Source organism: Eutrema salsugineum, unplaced genomic scaffold, assembly GCF_000478725.1.
Source record: "Eutrema salsugineum unplaced genomic scaffold, Eutsalg1_0 scaffold_17, whole genome shotgun sequence".
In the NCBI taxonomy this organism is placed as follows: Eukaryota; Viridiplantae; Streptophyta; class Magnoliopsida; order Brassicales; family Brassicaceae; genus Eutrema; species Eutrema salsugineum.
In genome coordinates this window covers 4,223,711-4,244,521 of record NW_006256852.1, presented here as the reverse complement: position 1 = coordinate 4,244,521, position 20,811 = coordinate 4,223,711, and the positions used below count along the sequence as shown (strand labels likewise).

The 20,811-nt window shown below is 40.3% G+C and overlaps 2 non-coding genes across 2 annotated transcripts; one reads left to right on the top strand and one right to left on the bottom strand.

Moving 5' to 3' along the window:
- Nucleotides 1-7,557: 7,557 nt before the first annotated feature.
- Nucleotides 7,558-7,664, top strand: LOC112087630. Its single transcript, XR_002900178.1, has one exon. It is a non-coding gene; the product is annotated as a small nucleolar RNA R71 (small nucleolar RNA).
- Nucleotides 7,665-18,897: 11,233 nt separating this feature from the next.
- LOC112087625 lies at nt 18,898-19,003 on the bottom strand. Its single transcript, XR_002900173.1, has one exon. It is a non-coding gene; the product is annotated as a small nucleolar RNA R71 (small nucleolar RNA).
- Nucleotides 19,004-20,811: the final 1,808 nt, after the last annotated feature.

Below are 20,811 nucleotides of genomic sequence, written 5' to 3'. Positions count from 1 at the left end.
ATCTTCTTCAGAAAGTATACATCAGGGAACCTCCCTTGCTGGATCTCTATCTGTTGAAACTTAGCCAGATAATCAAGTGTTTCTGGTTCAGTTTTCTTGAACCTCTTTGATCCCTCTTCAATGGTGCCTTGTGAACCACCAGCTGAGCTGCTTGAGTCACGTTCATTCTGTTCACTTTCAGATACCACAGCCAACTGTTTCCCCTTCTTCTTGGAACCAGAAGCAACCACCAAAGCTTTTCCTTCATGCCTTGTCCTTTTTGGCGCTGGATCACACTTCCTTTGCTTTGTGGTATTCTTTGCTCCTTGACCTTTTTCTCTTGGCTGTGAAGACCCTGAGACCAAACCTTTGCCCTTTGATGCAGTACCCTTCTTCTTGGCCAAAGAGTTGGTTCTTTCAGCCATCTGCCAAGAGATTCTCAAAAACAATGTTAGTACAAGAATAAACTTCACAAAATTTTCCAAAATTTTGAAAAAATTTGTTGCAAGAATCGATTTTAAAACCACATGAACAGGTTTCTCAAGCCAAGCATCAATCTAATAAGTTCATAGCAATGCAAAAACAAGAGTGCAAAGCAAGGACTCAGCAAGAAACTAATTCTTTTCTTTTTTTAAAAAAAAAAAATCGATTTTTCTCATGAATTTCTTGCAACAATTTTTAAAACTCAAGAACAAGGAATTACCAACAAAGTGCTCTGTTTTCCAAGACTATCTAGCACCCTAGCATTTATAAAAATAATCCCAAGGTCTAAAACAACCTATTAAAATCGATTCCACACCTTGAAGTTCAAAAATCACCATTGAAGAACATGGAAAAAGGTGAATTTTAACAGAGTGAAATACCTTGGGATTAAGATGCAACGAGTTCGAAATGCAATCAGGATGATGTTAACAACTCAAAAACGAGTTCAGAGCACTTTGAATCAACAAATTTGGTGGAGAAATGAGAGAGATACGATGAAAACAATGGAGAGAAATGAGAGAAAGAGTTGCAAACTCGGGTTTATGGTGGGGAAGAGAGAGTGTGGGACAGGGTCAAGCCTTTGGACTGGTGGTCAATAGATCTATTTTGACCAGTCAAGGCTTTGACCCGTCCTTTTCTCGTTGACCGGCCTCATTTCTCTCCTTTGTGCGACTGGGAACCGTCGGGATCGAGCCGCATGACCGTCTCGGTGTAGAACCGGAAATGTTTTTGGTGATACCTGGGATCTTCTGTGCCTACCCCGCATGACCAAGTCGCAGTAAAAGTCCTTCAGCTCGGATTTATCTTTCCTCATTGCTGCTGCCTGGAACCCTTGCTTCCCAGCTAGCACGCCCAACTCGGAGTAATTTGCGAACATGTGTGCGGGTTAGACTCCTTTGTTCCCAGGTAGCATGACTATCTCGCAGGGTTTGGGACTTAAAAACCTTGGGGTTCCTCTTCTGGTGCGGCCTGGCCTCCATACTTCCCAGGTAGCATGCCCAACTCGGAGTAATTTGTGAGTCTTCATGCGGGTTAGCTTCTTTGTTCCCAGGTAGCATGACTAGGTTGCAGGTTTTTGGACTTAAACAATTTGGCCTTTCTTTTCCTGCTGCGACCTGGTCTTCATGCTTCCCAGCTAGCACGCCCACCTCGGAGTAAAATGCGATCATACGTGCGGCCTAGCTTCTTTGTTCCCAGGTAGCATGACTAGGTCGCAGGTATTTGGACTTAAGATGTCTCGGCCATTCCTCTTTTGCTGCGACCTAGTCTCATTGCTCCCAGCCAGCACGCCCACCTCGCTCATCTTCACACTTAGGCGTTTGGCTCTTCTTGATTTCGTGCGGCCTGGTCTCTATGATTCCCAGCCAGCACGCCCAACCCGGAGTGAATTGCGAGTGGATGTGCGGCTTAACTCCCTTGTTTCCAGGCCGCATTCCTTCCTCGCAGAGTTTAGCACTTAAACACATCGGCCAATCTTATTATGCTGCGACCTGGTTTGTCTTTTCCCAGCCAGCACGTCTAACCCGGAGTGATTTGCGAGTCTTCATGCGGCCTGGACTCCTCTCTTCTTACCCGCAGCACCAACTAGCACAACCTCGGACTTAGCCATTTTGGACTGGTTCTGTTTGGTGCAGCCTGGTCTTCTTTCTCCCAGCCAGCATTCCCAACTCGGAGTAATTTGTGAATGGACGTGCGGCCTAGCTTCATCTCTTCTGACCCGCACTCTCAAGCCGCAGTATTTGGGACTTAAACACTTCAGGCCTCTTCATGGTTTTGTGCGGCTTGGTCTTCTTACACCAGGTAGCACGCCCAGGCAGGAGTAAATTGCGAGTTGGGCTGCGACCTGGGCTCTTCTTGCACCAAGCCGCACATCTAGGTAGCACTCAGGCGCCCTCCAAGCTTTTCAAACCTTAAACACTTCTCTAAGCCCTTTCACATGCTCCATTCCATTCATCACTGAGCTATGTCTTCCAAAAATCACCTAGAACCTAAGACCAACTCACAAAACCCATCAAAAAGTTCTAAAACATAAAAGAAAAGAGAAAAAATCGAAAGAACTATGTACAAGGATAAGCTTGGGGTGTCTCCCAAGAGCACTTTGTTTAAAGTCTCTAACTTTGACTTTGGAAACCTGTTTAGCAGGCTGGAGGTGGGTCAAGAAGGGGAACTGATGTAGCTTCCTCCTTCCCTTGTGAAACTAAGTAATGCTTGATTCTTTTTCCATTTACCACAAATTCTTGACCATTCTTCCCTTCTAAGACAATAGCACCATATGGTCTCACTTCAAGAACTTTAAAAGGTCCAGACCATCTAGACTTAAGTTTTCCTGGAAACAACTTAAGTCTAGAGTTGAACAGCAACATCAAATCACCATTCTTGAACTCCCTTTTCAGAATCTTTTGGTCATGCAGAACCTTGGTCTTCTCCTTATAGATCTTTGAGCTCTCAAAAGCCTCAAGCCTAATCTCCTCAAGTTCATGGAGTTGCATGACCCTTTTCTCTTGAGCTGTCTTGATATCAAAGTTCAGCAACTTTACAGCCCACAAAACCTTGTACTCCAACTCAACAGGAAGGTGGCAGCTCTTCCCATATAGCAGATTGAAAGGTGATGTCCCAATAGGAGTTTTAAAGGCAGTCCTATAGGCCCACAATGCATCATCTAGCCTTTTGCTCCAATCTTTTCCGCTTGAGCTAACAGTCCTCTCAAGAATGGCCTTGATCTGTCTATTAGACACCTCAACCTGGCCACTAGTTTGAGGATGATAAGGAGTAGCTACCTTGTGTTTCACTCCATGCTTTCTGAACAAACCCTCCAAAGTCTTGTTCACAAAATGAGATCCTCCATCAGAGATAACAACCCTTGGAACTCAAAATCTTGGGAAGATAATGCTCTTGAACAGCTTCACTACAACCTTGGAATCATTGGTAGGGGAAGCAATGGCCTCAACCCATTTGAACACATAGTCCACAGCAACAAGTATATACTGATTCCCATAGGATGAAATGAAGGGCCCCATGAAGTCAACTCCCCAGCAATCAAAGATTTCAACTTCTAGAATTGGATTTTGAGGCATTTCACTCCTCTTTGATATGTTCCCATACCTCTGACAGGCATCACATGCTGAAAAAACCAACTGAGCATCTTTGAACATTGTGGACCACCAAAACCCACTCTGAAGAACCTTGGCCACAGTCTTGAATGCTCCCATGTGACCTCCAAAAGCTGAACCATGACACTCTTGCAACACAGGTTGCATCTCCTCCTCAGCAAGACACCTTCTATACAGCTGATCTTTGTTCAGGACATAGAGGTAGGGCTCATCCCAATGGTATCTTTGAACTTCTCTGAAGAAATTCTTCCTGTGGTAAGCATCTAATTCAGGTGGTTCCACTCCACAAGCAAGATAGTTCATTATGTCTGCAAACCAGGGCATCCTCCTCTCTTGAATGCTGTCCACTTCTTCAAACTCCAAATAAGAATGGAGCACCATCAATGATTCCTGAGGAAGACTGTCATTGAGAGGCACTTTAGAGCCAATTCTCAGCCTAGAGAGATGGTCTGCAGCTCCATTCTCTATACCCTTTTTGTCCTGTACTTCCATATCAAACTCCTGAAGTAGAAGAACCCATCTCAATAGTCTTGGCTTAGCATCTTTCTTGGTCATCAGATACCTGAGGGCTGCATGATCAGTATATACAATGACTTTTGATCCCACCAGGTAGCTTCTGAATTTATCAAAGGCAAAGACTATTGCCAACATTTCCTTCTCAGTAGTAGCATACTTCTCTTGTGCAGAGTCAAGTGTTCTACTAGCATAGTAGATGACATGAAGCTTCTTATCTTTCTTCTGGCCAAGTACAGCTCCAACTGCAAAATCAGATGCATCTGTCATAACCTCAAAAGGAAGGGACCAATCTGGTGCCTGGACTATTGGTGCACTGACTAATGCATCCTTGATCATCTTGAAGGCCTCTTCACATTCAGCATCAAAGATGAAATCAACTTCTTTACACAACAGCCTTGTCAAGGGTCTGGCTATTCTTGAGAAGTCTTTGATAAATCTTCTGTAAAACCCTGCATGCCCAAGGAAACTCCTTATCCCATTGACTGAAGTGGGGGTTTGCAGGTTCACCATTACTTCCACTTTTGCCCTGTCAACCTCTATGCCCTTCTCAGATATCTTGTGCCCAAGAACTATTCCTTCCTGCACCATGAAGTGGCATTTCTCCCAGTTCAACACCAAGTTATGCTGCTCACATCTCTCCAAGACCTGTGACAAATTAGAGAGACAATCCGAGAAGGAGGAGCCATAGACACTAAAGGCATCCATGAACACCTCCACCTTCTCTTCAATAATGTCAGAGAATATATGCATCATGCAACGTTGAAATGTGGCAGGGGCATTACAGAGACCAAAAGGCATTCGCCTGTATGCAAAGGTGCCATAAGGGCATGTGAATGTTGTTTTCTCTTGATCTCGGGGATCTATGGGAATTTGGAAGAACCCCGAGTACCCATCGAGAAAACAAAAGAAGGGGTGGTTTGCAAGCCTCTCTAACATCTGATCAATGAAAGGTAAAGGAAAATGATCCTTCCTAGAGGCTGCATTGAGCTTTCTATAGTCTATACACATTCTGTGTCCTGTGACAGTCCTAGTAGCTATCAGCTCATCCTTCTCGTTTTTAACCACTGTGATCCCACCCTTCTTGGGCACAACATGAACAGGAGACACCCATCTTGAGTCAGAGATTGGGTAAATTATCCCTGTCTCAAGAAGTTTTATTATCTCCTTCTTAACCACTTCCTTAAGGTTGGGGTTAAGTCGTCGTTGATGCTCAATAGAGGACATAGATTGGTCCTCTAGGTGGATCCTGTGGGTGCAAATGTCAGGAGAGATCCCACTAATATCAGCCAAAGAATACCCTATGGCTCTCCTGAACTTTCTTATCTCACTAAGCAATGCACTCTCTTGATCCTCTAATAGGCTATCATTGATGATTACTGGATATGTGGAGTTTAAGCCCAAGAAAGCATACCTGAGCCCTGTTGGTAGAGGCTTGAGCTCAACAGGGGGTGCATCAGCCTCATTCCAATCCTGGTCCAAGCTGCTTTGGCTGGTGTCTGATCCTTTGATAGCAAAAACCTCAGAGCCACTTTGTTCCAGCTCAAAAAACCTTGTCTCAGGACCCAGATCTCTAGCATTGTCCAAATACAACTTGTACCCTTCACTTGCTTCAGCTAAGAGCCCATTGTCTCCTTGTTCTTGAGTTAGAGCAGCTTGAAGAGGATCCTCAGTGTTCAGCTCCTCAAGCAACTCATCAGCCAACTGATCCATTGTCTCCACATAGAAACATTGACCTTCAATGGTGGGTTTCTTCATCATCTCGTTCACATCAAACTTGAGCTTTTCAGACCCAAGTTGAAGCTCTATTATCCCACCTCTCACATCAATTATGGCTCGTGCAGTTGCTAGGAATGGCCTGCCCAAGATAAGAGGATCAACTGGTTCCTCATTCATTTCCAGCACAACAAAATCTGTTGGAACCTCAAAACCACCAATCTTGACAGGTAGATCTTCCAACATACCAACATGCAATCTAACTGATCTATCTGCAAGGATAAGAGAGATCCTTGCAGGTTTGAAGACTCTAAAGCCCAGCTTCTTTGCTATGGAGAATAGCATCAAGCTGACTGATGCTCCTAGATCACAAAGACATCCAGAGAATAGAAGAGGTCCAATGGCACAAGGGAGAGTGAAACTCCCTGGATCAGTTAACTTCCTTGGAATGGACTTCTTCTGAATGATAGCACTGCATTCATGACTTAGTACCACCATGCCTTGAAGTTCTTTAGTTTTGTTCAGAATGGCATCCTTCAAGAACTTCCCCATCTTTGGCATCATTAAGAATGCATCAATGAGAGGCATAGTGAGTGGTGTCTCATTGAGTGCCTTCTCAAATACAGCTCTTGCCTTGTCCACTAGTTGCTTCTTAAATCTCCTTGGAAATGGGAGCTTGGGTTGGTATGGAGGTGGTGGCACATATACCTTTTCTGGTTCAGGTTCCTTTGCTACCTCTTTACCCTTTTCTTTCCTTGGTCTCTCAGCAACTTGATCATCTTTTAAGGCTGCCTCCCCCTCAGTTTGATCATTGTCCTCAATGATCACATTGTTGTTCTCAATACCAGGTAACTCCTTTCCACTCTTCAGTGTAATGGCCTTGGCATATTCCTTGGGGTTAGGTTCTGGTTTTCCAGGTAGGTGACTTTGGTTCCTTGAGCTTGATGCCTGGTTTTGCTTTAGTTCCTTGATTTCCTGCTGCATGGCTGCATTCTGGCTTGCAAAGATCTGTTGACCCTGAAGTAGTTGTTGCAGAATACCAACCATATCTGTCCCCATCTGTGGCTGCTGCTGAACCATTGGTGGCTGAAACTGTTGTTGAACCGGCGCTTGCTGCTGGAACTGTGGTGGACCAAACCCTGGTGGTGCCTTTTGCTGCTGTGTACTGAAACTAGGACCTTGAAAAGGTTGCTGTTGCTGACCAAAACTCTGATTATGAGCAAACTGATTCTTGGGTTGGAATGACCCTTGAAAGTTGTTCTTGGGAACAAAGTTCTTTGGAGCTTGAGAATTGGGATACACCTGGTCTTGTGGGTTAGCTACATTGGTGTTCCTGTAAGAAAGGTTTGGATTGGCATTACCATACTGATATCTCTGGAACCTCTGATTCCCAATGTAGTTAAGCTCCTCTTGGGTAAGACCTTCTTCACTTATGTTCTCAAAGATTTGAAAAGGTTCTTCATATTCTCCAACAAAATGCATTGGTTTCTGAGTGGTGAATTTCAGCTTGTCCAATTCACTTCTCAACTCCTTAACTTCCCTAGTGAGCCTCTTTTCTGAGCTTGAACCTTCAGACCTATTTGATCTGTCATAGTCTTCACCATAAGTATCATTGCTCAGTGCTAAGTTCTCCACTAGCTCTAAAGCAGCATGTATCTCTTTTCCCAGAAAGTTCCCATTGGAAGCAGTATCCAGCTGGTTTCTAATCTTGGGAAGAGCTCCTCTATATAGTGTGCTGAGAAGGGAAGCTTCACTAAATCCATGGTGTGGGCATTGGTTTGTGTAGCTCCTGAATCTCTCATATGCTTCACCAAAACTCTCATTTCTGTGCTGAGTGAAGCTAGAGATTTGGTTCCTCAGTTTTGCAGTTCTTGAGGTGGAGAAGAACTTAGACAGGAAAGCTTGCTTGCATTGCTCCCAGGTTTGAATGGAGCCTCTTGGAAGATTCTTTTCCCATTGGTGAGCTTTGTCACCAAGACTGAATGGGAATAGTCTTAGCTTGAAGCTGTCTTCTGAAACTCCATTAATCTTGGTCAGGACACACACCTTATCAAATTGATCCAAGTGTTCCAAGGGATCTTCCATTGCTAATCCATGGAACTTTGAGTTCTAGACCATATTCAACAATGATGCCTTCACTTCAAAGTTGTTGTTTTGCACAGGTGGTGCCTGAATTCCAGCTCCATACTGATGAGCATTGGCCCTGTCATTCTCTCCATCATAGACTTGTGGTTGCTCATATCTTCTTTGCTGGTGTTGGAAGGGTTGGTGTTGGTGGTGCACCTGTTGTCTTTGCTGTACATTGGCCTAATGCCTCTGTTGATGAGCTGGAGCTTGTCCCTGGTGGACATAAGCTTGTTGGTGATGCACCTGTTCCTGATGAACATTACCCTGATTTAACCCTTGACACACTCCATTACCAGCTCCATTACCCTGAGCCTGTTGATCCTGAACCGGTTGTTCTATGTCTACCACGTGCTCTCTTTGTTCTTCCATATCAGCCTGATCAACCTGTCTTCCACGTCTGTCCCTTCTCCTCCTTGGTACCAAAAGATTGATGTTGTCGTTGAGAGGGAAAGGTGTACCACAGCTTCTTGATCTAGACCTGGTGTTTATACACCTGAAATCACAAACAGAACTTGAAAGTAATCAGTAAAATCAAGAAAGTAAGCACTTGATCTCAAGAACAGATCAAAGCTTAATGCTAAACAACCACAATTTGGCAACGGCGCCAATTGATAACTAAGAGTTTTCAAGGCTCTTTATAGAGGTTATCAATCTCCTGTCTTGTAGTACAAGGGGTTTATCAATCCAGATGTGGTGTTAGATACTAAACTATGTGATCAGGTTCTTAATTCAAGCAAACAAGAGTGGTTTTGATTATCTAAAGACAACTACAAACTTAAACAGGATTAAAGACTAATGAAATGATTAAACAAGAACTAAACAATGACAAATGATGAGAATGTATGAATGATGATGAGAAAGGTCTTAGACATGATAGTGGATTAGGGTGCCTTCAGTGATAAACAAATGAGCTAATGAATCATATGATCAAGCAAACCAATCAAACATAAACATCTTTAATTAAGTTAATCCTCTCATGAAGGTATTAACTCCTATGCTAAAACAGTTTCTAACCCAATCATCATTAGTGAAACATGAGTTAACAAGCATTAAGAATCAGTTTAATCTGTCATTTAAGCATATAGACAATCATTCCCATGATGAATAACACTTAAACCTCTAACAACCTTGGTTCAGGCATTTCATCAAACACTTTTGGTGCATGAAATGCCCTAGTTTTAGAATCTAGACCACATATGATTTGTATGGATAGCATAGAGAACAAGTTGTAGAGAATGGAATATGCATGATCTAACCTCTAAGCTCACTAATCTACCACTTAAGCACCCTAATCTACATATCTAAGACCTTAATATGGAGATTACTCACTAATCATGATCAACACACTAGATCCTTTGCAAGATGTGTTGTTAATCATGATTAGAAGTGTATAGATGAAGAGATAGATGATAGATTTAGAAGAAAGCAGCTTTAAACACAAAAATCTCTTAAACTCTTTTGATTAAACACTCAATAATCGATAGTTCTCTTCTTAGTGGAGTCTTTTCACAAAAGAGGCAAGAGACAAAGGGAATAAAGCTTAGTTCTCTAGGAAAAAACCCTAAAAAGTATTTATATCTCTCTAAAAACGAACCGGGTCAGCCCGGAACAAACCGGGTCCTGACCCGGCTTTAGTGGGTAAAGTGGAAATCCTGCGGGTTGGTCCAGTGTCTCCCAGGTAGCATGCCTAAGTCATAGTAGATGAAGAACTTGTCTTGTGAGACTTAAATCGCTTTGTCTTAGCCGCACGCCCAAGTAGGAGTGTTTTGCGAGTCTTGCTGCGGCTTAATCTTCTTCTTCTTCAACTCGCAGGACCAAGGCGGTTTCTGGGGAATGTACAAACCGTGCGGGAGCCTCAGACCTCATCCATTTATAGCTTACCCGCACTTCTCAACTCGCAGCATCAATTTCCAGGCATTCGTCTTCAGGCCTGCGAGTTAACCAAGTCGCAAGACTATCTCGCAGCATTCAGAGCAGCTTGGACCACTTTGCATTCCGGAGGCGTAACTTCCAGGATATTGGTCCGAATTGTGCGATTCCGGTTTCCGAGGACAGAAGACTCATATATCTCCAACTTTGGTGAAGGAAGCTTCGGTGCTTGGGAAGTGGAAGGCTTCCTGAAGGGCTCGTCTTTGAAGTGCCTTTACACGATCAAAGAGAGGCGTCTAGACATGTGTCCATTCCGGAGACGTTATCTTCCTGCGCATAGCTCCGAATTGAATTATGTCGGATGTTCTGGAAACATGACTCAAATATCTCTGACTCTCATGAAGGCCCCGGAAACTGAATCGGCCTGGAAGTGCACCGTCCTTCGCATTCTTCGGAGCTCATCGATTTGGTCCAAAACGGCGCGAGACATGAGTTTCTTCCGCCGAGCTTAACTTTCTGCTCACGCGTCCGAATTGAGTGATTTCACTTGCTATGGAACTGTGATCCAACCCTCTCCAACTTGAAGATGCACCCGACATCTGAATCGGACCGGAAGGTTCCCCGGACAGGCGATTTCGGAAACGTATCTGCACCCGGAGATTTTGGCCGAGAAATCCTTTAGCCGGTACGCGTTTTGGCCGATAAGCTCCACCCGCGGTACGTGTTTTGGCTGATAAAATCCTTCCTGGTCAGCGAGAATGGCCGAGAACCTCCTTTCAAGCTTTGATCACCATTTGTCTTCCTGGATTCACCTCTTCAACTCCAAATAGCTCCAAATGCACCTGATAAACACTCAAAACATGCAAAGACTCATTGAGACCTAATGCATCTTCTAAGTCCTAAAACAAACCCTAAGGACCTAAAATGCATGGAATAAGATATGCTTTGGAGTGAAATATACAACCTAAATGATGCAAATTATGAACATATCAATGCTATGTTGATCCAAGAGATCATTAAATATGTTTAAGACGTAATAAAGATGATTAGGATGTAATGGGGATGAGATTTTCGTAATATAGAAATGATTTGAACTGACAAGAAGGTTGATAGAATAAAAAGGCAGGTCAGAGACCGTATCCTCTGTATTGATAAAGCAAACATTTTGAATTTTGAACTAAGTCTTGAGAGAAGTCAGTTGGCGTTCTAAACACTTGGTTACAAAAAGAGCTCGTTTTAGAGAGAGAGAGCTACAATTAGAAAGAGAGTGTAATAAATTTTGGATCCGCTCATAAATGATCCTTGGGGAGTATTTATAGCAAGCGTTGGGAAGCAGGTCTTCACCTAAACGGGGCGACGTGGCAGCTTCACCGCATTCCGCGGATATGGCATCTCGAGTCGCGCATTCGAACCACTCCACAGTGAATGATGATGAGCTCGTTGCCGAGCTATCCGCGCAGATAGGTCACTGTGGGCGAACTGCCCCTACACGTGTCAGCTCCTGTTCAGTTCTGCCCACTATAGATCAGCACCGTGATGATGACAATTATGTGGGGGCATGCTGACTGGATTCATTGACTTCAGTTAGACTCCTCTATTGACTTGGTCAATGGACCTTAACTACCAAGATAGGCCTAGCTAATTGGAGGTGTTAAGCCCACCTCCAACAATAGCCCCCCCTGTTTGGTGTATTAGAAGATGTCGAATGCGCCGAAGTCTACGATTTCATGGGTAAAATGCGTGTTTTGCGTCTCCTGCAAGACACGGTCTATTTCGGGGGCCAAGCTTGTAGCCTGATAGACCTTAGAGTTCATCTCACGAATCTTTCCTTTGATGGATTCAATCTCCTCGTCTCGCTCTCGCTCTGTGGCCATCTGTCGCAAGGCCTCCGATCTGTCATCTTAGGGGTGTGCCTCGTGTTCCGCTGATCCGTTGGCTGCTTGGACGAACCGCCTGCTTGGCACTTCTGACTCCGCTGGAGAGACTCCGAACAGATTCCTTTGTAGGCGTAATATCTCTGATATGTGTGCCTGCTCCTGGTTTTGATCGGCCGAGGATCTAGGATTGTCCGGATGATTCTGATTGTTTCCTTGCTCTACCGCTAGCTCGGCGAATCGCTGGTTGGTGTGATGGGTCATTTCGTCCATTCTGTCTAGCAAGGTGTGGAGCGGAGGGGTCAGGGCATGCTCTCCCTCCGCTGGAGCATGCTGCACTTCCAGTGTACGAGGAGTGTTGCCGCGGGGACACGAGGCCGGTGCCATTAGGTCTGGCGTCTGGTGAGTTAAGCTGTTGGTCAGTGCGGGCTCTGGGCAGGTGGCGCCCTGAAATCTTTTGGTCTGGAGATATCTTTCTGTTTTGTGGCCGGTGCGGACAATGGGGCATCACAGGCGTTGCGGCCTATGCTGTCTCTGGTTGCTCGGTGACTGGTGATGGTTTTGGGACTCCTGAGGTCGGTACTCCTGAGGTCGGTACTCCTGTCATTTTGAAAATTTTCTTTGTGTGTAGAAAATCTCAAACCCCCCCCCCCCCGCCCTCCCCTTTTTCCTTCTAGCGCCAATTGTTGATCCAAGAGATCACTAAGTATGTTTAAGGGGTAATAAAGATGATAAGGATATAAAAGGGGGGGGGTGAGATTTTTCGTAATATAGAAATGATTAGAAATGACAAGAAGGTTGATAGAATAAACAGGCAGGTCGGGGACCGTATCCTCTGTAATGATAAAGCAAACATTTTGAATTTCGAACTAAGTCTTTAGATCAGTTCGGCGTTCTAAACACTTGGTTACAAAGAGCTCGGTTTAGAGAGAGAGAGCTACAAATAGAGAGAGTGTGTAATAAATTTTGTATCCGCTCATAAATGATCCTTGGGGAGTATTTATAGCGAGGGTTGGGAAGCAGTTCTTCATCTAAACAGGGCGACGTGGCAGCTTCAGCGTATTCCGCGGGTATAGCATCTCGAGCCGCGCAATCAAACCACTCTCCGGCAAATGATGATGAGTCGTCGCCGAGCTATCCGCGCAGATAAGTCACTGTGGACGAACTGCCCCTACACTTGTCGGCTCCTGTTCGGTCTGTCCACTGTAGATTGCACCGTGATGATGACAATTATGTGGGGCCATGCTGACTGGATTCGTTGACTTTAGTTTTACTCCTCTATTACTTGGTCAATGGACCTTAATTACCAAGATGGACCTAACTAATTGGAGGGTGCTAAGCCCACCTCCAATATGCTATAGATCAAAAGAAGTTACATTAGAGTTTTGTGAATTTTAGAACGTTATTTCTAGATGGTATAGAATAAAATTTATTTATAAACAGTGTGCTTGAGTATACTTGCTTTTAAGCTGATTACGAGATTTAGTTTAAAAGTAGTAACATAACAGCAAGGTTTCTATTGGAGGTTTAATTTCTAATGGATGCATTATTACTAGTTTTGTCAGCCCTATAATTTCCACAATGTCTTATTGTATGTGGAAAAATTATTGGGTTATTCACCCTATCTTATTTAAGCCAATAAGAATGTGATATGTAATATTATTTTTAAATAAAAATACAAAACAAAAATTAAATAATGAAAACACTTACTCAAATCTTTAATATATATATATATATTTATATATTTAAGCCAATAAGAATGTAATATATATATATAATGTATATAAATACTAATATTTTTTTTAGGGTTAACAAATTAAAGATTAGGGTTTAGGGATTAAAATTTATGGTTGAGAATTTCTTCTAATTTTTTGTAAGAATTACAAATTAAGATTCAGGGATTAGTGTTTACCTTTATTTTTATTTTTTTTAAAGGTTTACAGATTATGATTTATACAAATATTAAAGTTTAGGGTTTAGGGTTTAAAGTTTAAGTTTTAGGGATTAATGTTTAAAATTTCAAAAATAGAACAAATAATTATGTAAAAATATATGTTTATCCAAAATATATTATAAATAAAATTTAATATTATGCTTGGGTTCACTATTTTCAAATTAAGGTTTAGTTTTGTTCAACTAAAAAAGAGTTTTAAAAACGTGCAGTTTTGATAAATTGCCTTTTTTGATTTTATTACATGGCATTTTTTCATTGATTAAGTTAAGAGGGGGTGAATGAAAGGATTCACCCTTAGAGGTGAATTAGGGGTGAACGAAAAATTGTTCTTGTTCCTGTGTGTTCCTTTGATACTATCTTTTGGAACTTAATACTGCTGGCATATGATAATCTTTTCTCCATATTAAAAAATCTCATTTGTACTCATTTTATATAATTTTTCCAACCAATAATCAACTAATATATATATATATATATATATATTTAAAAAAAAATTTTAATACTCTTTTGTTTTTGAAAATTTGATTTTGTGGATTTTGTACACATACATCAAGAAACCAAAAATTAATATTTAGTCATAAATATATTATTTTTTTCTCACTTAACACTTTCCCATACTATGAACTAATAATAACTCAACAAATTCAAATATTCTCACTTAATATCTCTTAAAGTTTATTATTTATTACCATTAACAAATAAAATGTAGACTCAAATATACATTTGTACCCCAAAAATATATTTTTGTAGAACAATATAAAAATCTAGAAAATGAAAATTTAAAAAACGGAGAGAGTAATATAAGTCTAAAAAGAATCAGATAACAAATAGAAAAATATTGTTTCTCAATTGATTTTTTTTTATAAAAACAACCCTGCTATTTGAAAGAAAAAAAAAATCAAAACTACTCCACGCATTTTTTCCTATTTAAAAAATACCTTTCACCACATCAAAAATCACATTTTTTGCTCGATTTTGATAATTAACTAGATTTTGTGTCCATACTACGCGTGAATATTTTGTTGATAAAAATTATATGCAATCAATTATATTATTAAGATATAAATTTGTGAATTAAATATATTTTGTCAATTGGTTGTGTAAACTTTTAAATAAATTTTCAATGATTATACATCATCTCTTGTAATAAGAATGAAATTGTTTTTCATCATGTCAATTTTTATTCTCGTTATATCTGTTATTTCAATGAATATATCATATTTATTTATACTAATAATTTTTGAATGATTATATTCAGTTTCATCATATAGATTCTCACTTTTTATAATTATAATTTAAGTTGGCAAAGTCGGTACAATTTAATACATACAAAATTAGAAAAATGAAATAACAAATTGAACAACTCAAAACTAAGAAGTTCTACATTAATATATTACAATTCCAAGTCGAATATTCAAAATGTATTTTTTCGATCATTTTTGCATAATATATTACATGAGATTATGTGAAAATATGTTTTGCATATGTGAAAAAAATTTAGGTGAATATAAATTATAATTATTAGTTATTTAAAATTCCACGTGAAAAGCCTTAAATTCAAGTAACTTAAACTTGTATAAGTAACATATACTTTTATAGATAATAAATTAAATTTATAACTTAAACAGTGATAATGAAGATTTTAATATTATGTTGCTTTTTTGGTTGTTGTTAATATATATATTTTTATTTTTTTATTTATTTTCTTAACCATAATATTAGAATTATGAAACTTTTTAAATTTACAATTTTGATATCTACGAATATATAATGATCATGTGATCATGTTACACACATACGAATATACAATTGTAGGAAGCTTAATGAACGATCTTACTACAAGAAAGTTTGACTGGTCTCAGCCAATTCATGATCATGTGATGAACATGTCTAACTTGGCAGCAAAGTTAACGACCTTGGAAATGGAGGTCCATGAACAGTTCTTAGTCCAATGCATCATCAACTCTCTACCTTTTGAGTTTAGCCAGTTCTAGGTGAATTACAACACCATTAAGGATAAATGGAACTTTCAGGAATTAAAGGCTATGCTTGTCCAAGAGGAAGGGAGATTAAAGAAGATGAAGGATCAAGTTGCAAACCTCATAGGTCATGGAAGTGCCAGCAGCAATAAAGGAAAACCATGTAGAAAGGACAAAGGAAAGGCTTTCATGAAAGGACCTGAAAGTAAAATCCATAAGGAAAAGAAGTGTTTCTTTTGCAAGCAAATGGGACACTTCAAAAAAGATTGTCCGAAAAGAAAGGCATGGTTCGATAAGAAAGGTAAACATCAGGTTTATGTTTGCTCTGAATTGAACCTTATAGAGGTGCCTAATAATACTTGGTGGTTAGATTCTGGTGCCACTACTCATGTGTCTCATATTGAATATGGATTCAGTTCGATCCAGCCCATAAGAGGACCTGAACAATATTGTTCATTGGAAACATGATAAAGGCAAGAATATAAGGCATTGGGACATATAGATTGATTATGGACACTAAGTGTCATTTGGATCTTGAAAGGTGTCTTTATGTATCTGAATGTGCTAGAAATCTTGTTTTCGTAAGTAAATTGGACATTTTAGGTTTTGACTTTAGTGTTGGACATGGTGTTTTCTCATTGTACCGGAATGATTACTTTTCTGGCAGTAGTACTTTGTTTGATTCACTTTACAAGATCAATCTTGAATCAAAGTTCTCTAAATACCTATTTAATATTGGATGTCGAGGAATTAAGCGTAGAGCATCTGATGAAAGTTATGCTTTCTTGTGGCATCAAAGATTAAGTCACATTTCCCAAAAAAAGGCTGATGAGGTTGGTAAAGAATGTCATTCTTCCTCAATTGGATTTCAGTTACCTAAATGTATGCATAGATTGCATTAAAGGAAAGAAAACTAAGCATATTTTATAACACCTTATTTTGACTATTTTTATGGATCACTTTCAGTATCTTATGCATGTGTTTTCACTAAGTTTTAAAGTTTTTATAAGTGTTTTCCATGCTTTGGAGTTTTAAAAGGCTTTTCAGGAAACTTGGAGCTTTGTAGTGCATTTTGGAGCAAAAGTACATTTTTGGATAAATTCAGGCCGTCAGAAGTTTGGCAACCAATGAAGATCTTCTTACCGTCTGATCATCCCCAAATTTAATGAAATTATAGAAGAGACAACCAGCTTTCCAACACAATTGAAATCAAAGCAATCCAACGGTTAGATCTCTAGATATCATCAATTCACTGAAGGCAAATGAGCATAAGTCCAGTCAAGGACAGGAGCTTTCACCCGCGGCCAGACTTGTTCCCACCTCGGCTCAAGAGGTTTCACCCCCGGTGGACCTATGTCCGAACTTCAGGAGCCCAATTAAGGTCCAAGACACTTCCTGCACCTATTTTACAAGCCCTATACGCCCAGACTTGGAGAAACACTATAAATACTCATTTTTAGGTCTTTTGTAAGAGAATCTCTTTCTTCTCTTTGAGAGAGAACTCATTTGTAGTTTTAGGTTTTATTTTTATGCATCTGTAGAAGCTCTTCATCGCCACTCTGTCTTCAATAAGAGAAGTTTTTCTGCAACTTTTGTTTCTTTACTTTTCTTCTTTCTAGTTCTTAAACCGATGATGATGTCTATCTCAACCATGTCTGAGTAGTCACCTAGTTGGGTGAATGGGAAATCCTAAGGGATCCCATGTTCAAATGACATCTAGTTTTTTAGGAAAAAGGATTTCGATTTTTACATGATTCTCCCATTCATCCAAATCTCAAAGCGGCAATTCTGGATTGATCACCCAGAATCCTATCCTAGGTTAAATCCGAGCCACGAGAGTATTGTATCTGGGTTGCCTGAACTGGATCTTATGGACGTCATCGTTGTAGGAGACAAAAGCTACCAACGGATGATACGTAAGCCGAGATAGATTCCGATCTACAATGCATGATCTTGTTATGGCATGAGAGCGAGAGTTAATTGCCATGAATAAGTGATTAGATGATTTGGGTGACGAGAGTTGGCTAATCTTACAAGTGTCTATCCTAGTTTCAGAGTCACAGAAAATCCTTACCTAAATTCTTTGTGTTTTAGAACATGAACCCTAAAAATAAACCTTGAACCCAGCGCCGTTTTTTATAGAAGTTTTCAACCGATTTTTACTTCCAACTTTTTAATTCTCTGCATAATTATATTTAGTGACAAATCAAAACCCCTTTTTATTAGATTAGGTCTACGATTGTTTTTAGCATTAGTTAGAAGTCCTCAACACACAAATCTCTGTGTATTCGATCCCTAAGTACTACTGCGTTTGCTGTGCACTTGCAGCTTGTCTAGGGTAAAACTTGTGTTGCCCACTGCACCCACATCAAGTTTTTCGCGCCGTTTCCAGAGATTTGTCGCTGTCGACTTGATTTCTTAGATCTAATTTCAATCCTAGACCTCAAAATTTTCAAGTTCTGCTGGAGATTTTCTAACTTCTCTTTTTACCTTTGCTTTCTTTGCTCTCAGGTGCATGAAAACTAGGAGAAATCCTGACAACATTGTACCAACCTTAGACTAGATTGACAAACACGAAAGAGCACTTAGGAAACTCAGACGAAGAACACTCAAGATGGCCAATCCGAATGCCCATCGGGAAGATCTTTTAAACCGTGATCAAGAAGATCACATTGGAGATGATGACCATGATTCTATTCATGGTGATGACCTAGATGCTGCCCATGAAGGAGAGGGACATCCACAACTCGATGAAGAGGGAAACCGAGTCCCTATAAATGCTGCTTAAGCTGCTGATAACCGAAGGAGACAAGACCAAGTCGATTCTGAAGAAAGAAGGAATGATGAAAACACTGTTCCACCGAATGGTAGAGAAGCCAATCGACCCATACAACTTGTCAATCCTGCGAGAAGACAACCCCGAAATAGACTCATTGCCGATTTTGATGCACCTCACCAACACTTTCAGAACAGATCAGCTATTCAAGTTCCAATTCCAGCAAGAGAAGATCACGAGATAAAACCTCAGATTGTCTATTTGGTGAAGCAAAATTAATTCCATGGAATCTCTACTGAGCATCCAATGGACCACATTGATCTTTTTGAAGAAATATGTGGAATGGTGAGAACTACTCCAGAAACTGTGGACTATGTGAAGTGTAAGCTTTTCCCTTTCTCTCTAAGTGATAAAGCTTTTAGATGGTTAAAATATATGCCATCTGGTTCTATTACTTCATGGGAAGAATGCAAGTCAGCTTTCCTGAACCACTTCTACACCAAGTCAAGATCGAACCAGCAGAGAAACAAGATACAAAGTTTCCAACAAGTCCCAATTAAATCATTCTATGAAGCCTTGGAGCGATTTAAAGAGTATGAGAGAGACTGCCCTCATCATGGTTTCTCTGGAGCAAACCTGCTAAGCACCTTCTACAGAGGACTTCAGCAGAAGTATCAAATTTCTCTTGACACTGCCAGCAATGGAGATTTCCGTTCAAAAAACTATACCACAAGGGAGAGCACTCATCGAAAATCTAGCTGTAGCTAACAGCAACAACAACCCTGAGTATGACAGATCAAAGAAGATTATCATTAGTCATGAATCAAGGTAAATTGCTGAGCTAAAAAGCATGGTAAGTCAACTTCTTAAATCTCAAAATAAGAATGTACATACTTGTGATACTACTGCAGGAAATGAAGAAGATGGAAGATATGAAGATGATGGCATATACCAAGAAGAAGAAATCAATTTCATGGGAGCTCAAGCATACCAGAACCGATTCAACCCAGCTTTCAACCAAAATTTCAGGAATGCCAACTTCAACAATCTCTCATACAGGAGTCAAGGAGCCGAGAACTCCTAGAACCAGCCTTATCCGCAGCAACAAAGGAATTTTCCAAACAAGTTCCAAAATGGGGACTATGGAGGAGGAAATTTTCAGCAAAGACCACCTTTCAATCCTCAACAAGCACAGACCAGCTCATTAGAATCAACCCTTTCCCAGCTAAGCAACCAGGTAAAATCGCTTGAACAAACTATGATGCATATATCTCAAGGCAATGAAAAGTCAATCAGGGAAATGGGAGTGAGGATCGATTGTATGTACAATGACTTGAATGGAAAGTTTGAATCTCTTGCAACCCATGTCAAGAAGTTGGAACATCAGATAGGTCAGACTGCAGATTCAATGAAGAGACAACCAAGAGTCTTACCAGGAAGAGTGGAAGATAATCCAAAGAAGTTCTGCAGTGTTATGACAGTAGTTTTGGAAGAAGAACCTGTCGCAGACTCTAAGGAAAAGTCGACACCTGAACCTCTCATAAAGGACTCTAAAACTGAGCATGAGAGAAGCCCAATCATTCCGGTTAAGGTACCAAAACGCTTGCCTGACCAAAGACTCAAAAAGTCTAAGGATCCATGGCGTTTTTCTTTCACTTTTTCAATTTCTAGAATTGAATTTTCAAATTGTTTATGTAATTCTTGTGCTAATGTGAATGTTATGTCAAAATCTGTTGCTGAGAGATTTGGTATAGGAACATTTGTCCCATCTCCAGTCAGGATAATCTTTGGTGATTCATCTCAAAAAAGGACAGAAGGAATGATCCAGGACTTGCCACTGGTCATTGGAAATAAAATTTTCCCAGCCGATTTCCAAGTCTTAGAGATGGACCAAGACAAAGAGAGACCCCTGATATTTGGTCGCCCATTCTTAGCTACTGTAGGTGCTATTATTGACCATGCAAATCGCTGTTTAGTTTCTTATATGTGGACAGGAAAAAGTTCTACAAGACCACACCTGATCATGCTCCAAACCGAAAAGAAAAGAGCAAATAAAAGATGTTGGAGCACGAAAAGAAACTAAAAGCATCCAGGCAATTTGAAAAGATCAAGATAGTAGTGCCACCAGACATCAGAAAGGAGAATGAGAAAAACCTTAAAGAAATTGTTAAGAAGACAAAACATGTCTTCAAAGATGCAAAAATCTTTAAGAAAGGAAAGGAGATTGTAATTCAAGATGAAGTAGATCCAAATTTCAGGCTAAGGAGGATCCCAAGGACTCTTACTTCAAGAGATCCTACCTCTTCTTCTCAATCCTAATCCTACCAAGAGTCTAGCTAAAAGGCTTTAAAAAAAAGTGTTTGATGGGAGGCAATCCATTTGGTATGATTTTCTTTTCTCTTTTCTATTTGATCTTTTTTTTATGCATTTC